Raw genomic sequence first — 8,887 nt, forward strand, 5'->3', positions numbered from 1 at the left:
GGAGGCAGTGTGGCAGACACCATGGCTCTCCTCTCCGAGATGGACGCTGGTTAGACTCATGCAGGTAGCCACAGTGAAGTGGCGATACACATTAATGGAGATGGGTTAAACTAATGTGTGAGAGTTAGCCAATAAGAGGCTGGAGACAATGGGCCAGGCAGCAATTAATACAGATCTCCGTGTGATTATTTCGGGCATAAGCTAGCTGGGTTGCCAGGACAAGAAGCAGCCCGCCAGCCCGGGTATAAGCCAGTTGGGCGGCGGGACACAGCCCGCCACTGCTCTTCATTACTATAACCTAGAGACATGTGCTGGACCATTATCCATCTTTATTTGTGCACGTATGCCCATGATGGCCATAACTTCTAAAGATGTGTGATCTGAATCAGCCTTTTCTGAGCTTAAAGCAGTTGCCCACTGAAAGCCTGAATAAGTGTCAATGGTGTGGTGTACATATTTTGATTTTCCAAATTCCGTAAAGTACAGTGCATCCATCTACCAGATTTCATTTCTTTGAGTGCCCTTTGGGTTACTACCTGAAGGTAACAGTATTTGGTTATAGAAAGAGCTGGTAAGATATCTCTTTATAATCTCCTTAGATTGTTGCCATGTAATAGAAAACTCTTTCTGTAAATCTTTGCCATTGACATGTTCCATATGAAATTCTAAGGCCTTCATCACACTTCCAGTCAATAATTGGTCGATTTCTGGGTGCCCTGAGCTAGAGGACCTGGTGGCTCACATGCGACTGGTATGTGTTATGTGTCTGGAACAAATCCTATCTCTGATTACGCTTTGGGCCTGGATGAACAATGAAGTCAACGCTGTATCATCTGGTATAAATTTGGTGGTTTCAATTGCAAGACAACTCTTTCTGCATATTACGAATCAGTAACTATCGAGAAGTTCTTCAAAATCTCTTAGTACCATGAAAATATCATATAATTCTGCCTTTTGGACAGAATTAGAAGGGCTTTGTTCCACCTTACTTAAATCTTTGGATTTGTAACCTGCCTCTCCTGATTTATTTGCATCAATAAAATATGTACAGGCTCCAGTTATTGGTATGTCACATACAATTCAGGGAAGAATTCAAGTAGTTCTCTTTATAAGGTTAATTCTATCACTTTTGGGATAACTGCTATTAATCTCTCTTAAAAAATAGCACAAGCTCTTTGCCATGGTTCATTGTCTTCCCATAATTAAAAAAAATTTCATCAGTAGTAAAAAAGGCACTATAATCTCTGCTGGGTCTATTCCTGCTGGTTGACGAAGTTTCAGTTTTCCTTTTAAACTTAATTCAGAGATCTTTTCCACATGTTTTTAATTTTTTACTTGGTTAATGTGGTAAAAAGATCCATTCTAAGATAATATCTTCCCTATGCATTAAAATTCTGTAAGGGAAATTCTGGAAGGCAATATGACTAGAATGCAATTAAGATTTGGATTCACTGATCCACATGTGTCTCCTGTAATTTCTCTTTAGCCACAGTCAATTCTTTCTCAGCTTCAGCTGTTAATTCCTTGTGACTACTTAAGTCTTTGTCACCATTTAAGGTTTGTTTAAATGAACTATTAGATCAGGTGTTACCCCAACACCCAGTTGTAGACTGGAAATGTCTCCTAACAATCTTTGAAAGTCATTCAGGGTCTGCAACCAGTCTCTCCTAATTTGTGCCTTTTGTGTTCTAATTTTTTTTTTTTTTTGGTTTTTCGAGACAGGGTTTCTCTGTGGCTTTGGAGCCTGTCCTGGAGCTAGCTCTTGTAGACCAGGCTGGTCTCGAACTCACAGAGATCCGCCTGCCTCTGCCTCCCGAGTGCTTGGATTAAAGGCGTGCGCCACCACCGCCCGGCTGTGTTCTAATTTTTTGTAAACCTATTTTGTATCCTAAGTAGTTGACTGAATCTCCTCTCATATTTTTTCAGGAGCAATTTGTAATCCCCATTTAGGAAAAACTTTCTTTACTTCTCTGACCCGTCCAGCAGGCCAGGTTATTTATGGGTCTCGAGGAGGCATCACCTAGGAATAATGGGGGAAAGGGAACCAAGCGCGTAAAGAAGGACAGAGTCAGTCTGAGATGCGTCAAGGTTCCGTTTATTGCAAGCAGGGTCTCATTTTTTATAGGGTATATCTGGTAGGGAAAGGTAATGCTAGAGGGGGTGGAAAACTACTGAGCCCTAGGCCAAAGGGGAAGTAGGCTGTAAATACCATCAGAGGGAGGATCCGTCAATTGCGTGGTTGACTGTAAGAGTTGCTTAGGATAAGTACGTGCTGTTAACTCATGCAGGCTATCCCAAGCGGAAAGGCGCGGGGGATGAATCAGCCTGCTTGAACCCAAGGGTCCTTTCCGGTCCCTCACACTTCTCAAAAATTCTTTCTAATGTATCTGCATTTGAATCAGATAGCAAAAAGTCATCCAATGTAATGGTAAATTATAGATTCAGGAAATTGCTTATGTATTATTTCCAATGGCTGACTTACAAAGTATTGCACAAGGGTGGGACCTTTGAGCATTCCCTGTTGGAGGACAGTCCACTGGTATCTCCTAGTAGCTGAGAATTATTATAAGTAAGCACTGTGAAGGCAAATTTTTCGTCGTCCTTTTATTGAAAAGGTATAGTGAAGAAACATTCTTTTAATCAATAACTATGAGAGGCCATCCTTTTGGTAATAGAGAAGGCAGAGGAATTCCAGATTGTAGAAGGCCCATAGGTTGAATTATCTTGTTGACAGCTCTTAGATCTGTCACCATTCCCATTTACCAGATTCTTTCTTAACAACAAATACAGGAGAATTCCAAGGGCTCGTTGATTCTTCAGTATGCTGAGCATCTAGCAGTTCCTGTACCAGCTGGTCTAAACCTGCAGTTTGTCTTCTGTTAAAGGCCATTGTTTAACCCATATTGATTTTACTCAGTTAACCATTTTAAAGGCCGTTAGTACCTCTGAAGGTTTGCTAGTTGCTTTGTGTTCTTGTACAGACTGAATGGCTGGTGATCTTTGATTATAATATCTTATAATACCCTTCCCAGAAACACGAGTTTTGGGAACTGCAGGAATGATAACCTGGGTATTCTATTGCTGCAACAGGTCATGACCCCATAAATTCACTGCAATATTAGCTACATATGGCCTCACCCTTTCTGTCCTTCTGTCCCTATGCAGCCAACCCATCTCATGCTTTGTTTGAGATAGGGTTCCAAAACCTAGGAATTGAAATCTGCCCCTTGAAGAGGCCAATTTGGATGTCAAGATTCTGGAGTAATGGTAGTCACGTCCACACCTGTGTCCAGTAATCCCTCAATAACAATGTATTTATATGCACTCTTAGCTTTGGTCTTTGATCATTTATAGAAGTCTGCCTAAATACAAGCCTTCCTATTTCCTACTGAGTTTTTTGACTCATCCTCCATGTCTATTCTGTCATCCAGAAACAGTATGGGTTTTTTACAGTAGCCACTGGATTTTTTTTAATTTTTCTGGTTGATATATGGTCTTCCATAGTGACTGGGAATGACTGGACCACGTTTGACATGGGGGCCTGCAAGAAGACCCCCAAGGAGTTTCCCAGTGGTATCAGATTGCCTTGTCTGTCTTCTATCGACATTTATTGGTCCAATATTGATCTTTGCCATACATCCTACATATTCCAGAAGACTAAGCCCTTCCTAGAGGAGACATTATTCTGTGGGAACTGCAGCCCCGAGTTATGAGTGCATGGTCACCGTTCCTTGATCCCTGCCAGGGTCAGGTTACAGTCCCTTCGCAGCCCCCTCCTCATTTGGTGCCATGGTATAAAAGCCAGCCCCAGCAGGACAATAAAGAAGCTGTTCCACCTCAACCTCTTGCTCTGTGCATTCATTCAATCTGGACACCCTCCGCCGAGATTCTTGGTTCCAGCCCGTGCTGGCGCAGCATCTGGAGGTTCCACTGAGATCAGAAAGTGAGGTACAGTGGACCGGGTCATCTCGTAGGCCAGCAGGGACATATTGGGGATATATATATGTATATATATATATATATATATATATACACATATATATATGTATATATATGAAATGGGAAATGTCCTGGGTAAATCAAAGTTAAAGTTTCAGTTAAAGAGATTATTGAAAGAGCAGGGAACAGCTATAAAAAACTAAGACTTCAGAAGATTTTCTTAAAACTATAGAGACATGGAGTCCCTGGTTTGTCACCAGTGGAGCCCTCAACATTTGTGAATGGGAACAGGTCCACAGGGATCTTCAAAAAACGTTGAGAAAGGAGGGGCCTGAGGCCCTGCCAATAGCCACGTTCTCCCTTTGGAGACTGATCAGGGATGCTTTGCTTACAGAGAAAGTCCGGGTTAAGCAGACTTTGGAAGCAACAAAAGAGGTGTTACCTGAGATCCAAGATAGTGAGACTAGGGCTTCCCTTTGTTCTGATATTGCCTCAGACACGGAGGCCGAACCGCTCTCTCAGCCTGCTAAGGGGCGGGGGGGGGGGGGGCATGTAAGGCAGAGGAGAGAAAGATTAAAAGGAAGCAAAAATCTCCAGACAAGGGGGAGGGAAATGAATCCCCGAAAGGAATTTCCTCTCCGAGCTTAGGGGCTTGTCCCAAGCAAAATTCTTCAGCGCAAACATGCCTCTACCCTTCTTTGTCTGATTTTGAAGAGAGCTTGGGGGAATCAACAGGTTCAGAATAAGAAGTTTTGGAGGGAGAAATCTCAGCACTGCAGCGGGAATTATGCAGGGCCTGTTTAAAAGAAAAGACAAAAGGGACCTCTGGGGAGCAGGACAAGCCCCCTCCCTATCCTCTTTCTGATCCATTCAGGACCTCTCTGGCCCCTCCCACTTGGTTGGGCTCAGAGGAGGCTCTGCTAAGAGGAGGCTCCCAGCAGAGGCGTTAAGTGCTGCCCAGTGATTGCCCCGTTATAAAAATTCCTGACCCTAACAATCTAGGACTGTGCTGCCAGTCCTTCGATTTGTCAAATGTATGTTGCGGCTTGTTTGGATCCACTTCGGCTTAAGTTTTCCTCCTTCCATAGTGTCCTTTATATGGATGATATACTTCCGGCAGCACCAACAAAAGAGGATTAATGTTTGCAGAGTTATAGACCCTTCTGGAGGGACATGGGTTCATTTTGGCTCCAGAGAAGGTGCAGATGCAGCTCCCCTATTCCTATCTGGGCTTTCAAATCCAATCCATCGGGCTTCAGCCTAAGAGACTGCAGTTGGATTGCTCCCATTTGAGGACCCTCCATGACTGGCAGAGATTATTGGGAGATGTTCAGTGGATCCGTTCCTCCCTTTCCATTCCTACGGGAGCTCTTAAGCCCCTTTATGGCATGCTGCCTGGGGACCCTTCCCCTGCCTCCCCCAGGATCATGACTACAGCGGCAAAAAAAAGCCCTATATGCCTTGCTTAATGCTCTTGAGTGAGCACATCTCCACCACCTCAATTATGCCCGCCCTTTTTATTTCATGGTCTTTTCTTCACAGTTTTCTCCTACTGGTGTTTTGGGCAAGGGGGACCCATTTATTGGCTACATTTACCCGCTTCCCCTAAGAAGGTGGTGACTCCGTATTATGAAATGGTGTTGCAGCTCCTATGGAAGGCATATGATTTTAGTTTACAAGTTTTTTTTTTAATTATTTATTTATTATGTATATGACATTCTGTCTGTGTGTATGGCTGCAGGCCAGAAGAGGGCAGCAGACCTCATTACAGATGGTTGTGAGCCACCATGTGGTTGCTGGGAATTGAACTCAGGACCTTTGGAAGAGCAGGTAATGCTCTTAACCTCTGAGCCATCTCTCCAGCCCCCTAGTTTACAAGTTTTTGGCAGAATCCCAAATAAATTTCTAATCCCTTATCAAAAAGAGGAAATAACAAGGCTACAGAGGGTTCAAGATGGATGGACCTTGTTCATTGCCACCACTAGAGCCATTTTTGATGACCATTATCCTGATTCCCGTTTGAATCATCCTGTTATTTTTCCAAAAATTATTAAAACCTCTTCCCTTAAGGGAGTGCGCTCAGTGTTCACCGACAGTTCTTCCAAGGGCTATGCAGTGGTAGTTTCTGATTCAATTAAAGAAAAGCAGCCCCTAGGTCCAATTTCTGCCCAAGCTGCAGAACTCACGGCCTGCCTTATGGCCTTTTCTCTTTTCAAGGATCAACCCTTCAACTTGTATACTGATAGTATATATGTGGCAAGGATTGTCGGGCCATTGAAAACCTCGCCATACATATTACCTACCTCTCAGGTTTTTCACCTTTTGGTTCAGCTGTAAAGTCTTATATTCCAAAGAGAGTTTTCTGCCTTTGTTGGCCAAATTCGAGCCCATACTGATCTGCCAGGGCCCTTGGCAGAGGGAAATAAGCTCGCTGATTCCCTCACCCGCCCAATGGTGTTGTTCCTTTCTGAGGAACAATGAGCCCGTCATCTTCATGAAAAGTATCATTTAAATGCCTCTTTTCTAAAGTTTCACTCTGGCTGTTCGCTAGCCACAGCTACTCAAATCACGTCCCAATGTCCAGCTTGTGCTCCATGTCATAATGCCCCCAACGTGGGTGTTAATCCTCGAGGCCTCCGTCCTAACCACCTTTGGCAGATGGATGTTACCCATTTGATCCAAGCTGGCAGACTTAAATTTTTACATGTCTCTATAGACATTTATTCCAAGGTAATTTATGCTTCCCTACATTCAGGGGAAAAGATTAAGGACGTTGTTGCCCATTGCCTACAGGCTTTTGCCTATATGGGCATCCCAGACTTTCTCAAAACAGACAATGGACTGGCTTATAGCAGCCAACGGTTTGCAAAATTTTGCCAAGAACAACAAATTACACATACCTTTGGAATTCCACATAATCCCAGAGGACAGGCCATAGTGGAGCGCACGCACACTACTCTTAAACAGTTTTTTTTTTTTGTAAAATAAAGAAGGGAGAGTATATCACCTCCCCAAATACCCAATTATCTACAATTTTATACATGTAAAATTTTTCAACAGTAGATAAACAAGGTCTATCAGCAATGGAAAGACATTGGCAGAAATCCTCCCAATCTCTGGCTGGATTATATGGAAGGATAGTATCACGGGACAATGGCAATCACCCACACCCATGCTGGTGAGGGTGAGGGGAGCCATTTGTGTCTTCCCTCCAGGAACCAAAAAAACCATCTGGGTGTTGGAGCGGAATGTTCGGCCAGTGGAGTCGAGCTCTACTGGGTTTAAGTGAAGAACATCAAGGGAGGCCTGAGATGGGCACTGATGAGGAATCCACCCATACTGATGCCGGTAAGGAAAATAAGCTCTATTTTTCCATCCTTTTACTCCACCAATTATACCTTGGAGTTCCTGCAGTGAATACAGCATTAGAAAGATCCTCACTGGGTAATTTAACGTTTGATATATCCCATGCCCTCTGCTTCCGGAGGATTAGCATATTCAGCGATGCCTAGTGTCCTCCCTTTCTGGACCATGTGTGGTCCTTAGTAATCATTCTCTGGGAGACTTTTCTTCTAATTCTTCTGGACATCCCTGTTTTGGATTAAGAGAGATCTTTTACCCAATAAATATTAAAAGAAATGTTTCTGGACTTTCTACCCCTCCGAGACCAGCTCCCTTAGTTGGAAGACGCCACAGTCCTTCAGATTATTACTTACCATTGCCTTGGGGAATTGTGCTCCTAAGGAACCATGGAAAATTGGGAGGTGGAGGTAAATATTTATGGTGGTTTGGTCACCGACCTACCATTAAAAACTCCTTGAGGGGGGGGCCTTTGAATTATTCCTATAGAAACCCAAATATGGCAGGGGTTTCACCTATGTTCACATGCATGTTTCTCTGCGGCCCTCATGCATGTACAGATATTAGGCCTTTAGCCCTTCAAAGGGGCTTGGCCTTCAATGCTACAGCCTGATGGAACACATCGGACATCTCTGAAACCTCCCTCCAGATTAATCATGCAGGCGGGAAATGATTTCTCTATTGTCAGCCTGGCTTGTGTCTAACCTCCCTTTATGTTTGTCTCCTTTAACGGGTCGGTCGGGGAGGTTTGGTTGTTCTTAATTGTTCTTCTCCAGCTCCTGCTTTTTTGAGCCAAAATTGTTGGTCCCAATGGATGAGGTCTGTGCTGTTGGTGAGAATGCCTGCCCTGGTTCCCCTGGTGTAACACCCGATTCTGTTTACCCCCTCGGCTACAGTTCGCGCGCCACTGTACCTTACACGAGTCGGACAAGGGCCTGGAGATTGAAAGAACACACAAAGAGACCTGGGTCATTCGAAAGGAGATCAGCCGATGCCGTTTATTTAGCCTTGGGGAAAATCTTATATACCCCACTCCTGCACAGGAATTCCACCCAGGCAGGTGGGAAATTACCATATCTAACTGCTGCACAAGGACTCCCACCTAGGCAGGTGGGAAATTACCATACAACAATAGAGTCAACAATGCCCTACAACAAATCACCAGGCCGGGGCAGAGGGAAGCACAGGAACAAACAGGATGCTTAGTCATCTGACCAGAAACTGTCCTCAAGGTGAGCCCCAGGAACAAGGGCAGACCCGGGCCCTACAGGTCCCCCTTTATATATAAATTATGACTAGGGCCTGTCTTGGGTGGCATTGGACGTCAGTGCAATACCCCTTACCCGTCATGGAAAGCATCCAGGTCAAAAAACACATTTCCTGTCTTAGGTTGGGGTAGCCAGCCCCCAAAAACCTTTCCCATCATTGGCTCACTAGTCACCCATCACCGAGTTCAGCCAGATTTGGTTGCTGAAAGATTCTCTGGGGCAATTGCTTAGAGAGGACTTGCCCGTGGCAACATTGACCTGAGTTTGCCTTTGGCTCTGGCACCATGAAACCATGAAGATGATGCTCCAGTGCATATAAG

The sequence above is a fragment of the Arvicola amphibius genome, chromosome 4 (assembly GCF_903992535.2).
Source record: "Arvicola amphibius chromosome 4, mArvAmp1.2, whole genome shotgun sequence".
Lineage (NCBI taxonomy): Eukaryota > Metazoa > Chordata > Mammalia > Rodentia > Cricetidae > Arvicola > Arvicola amphibius.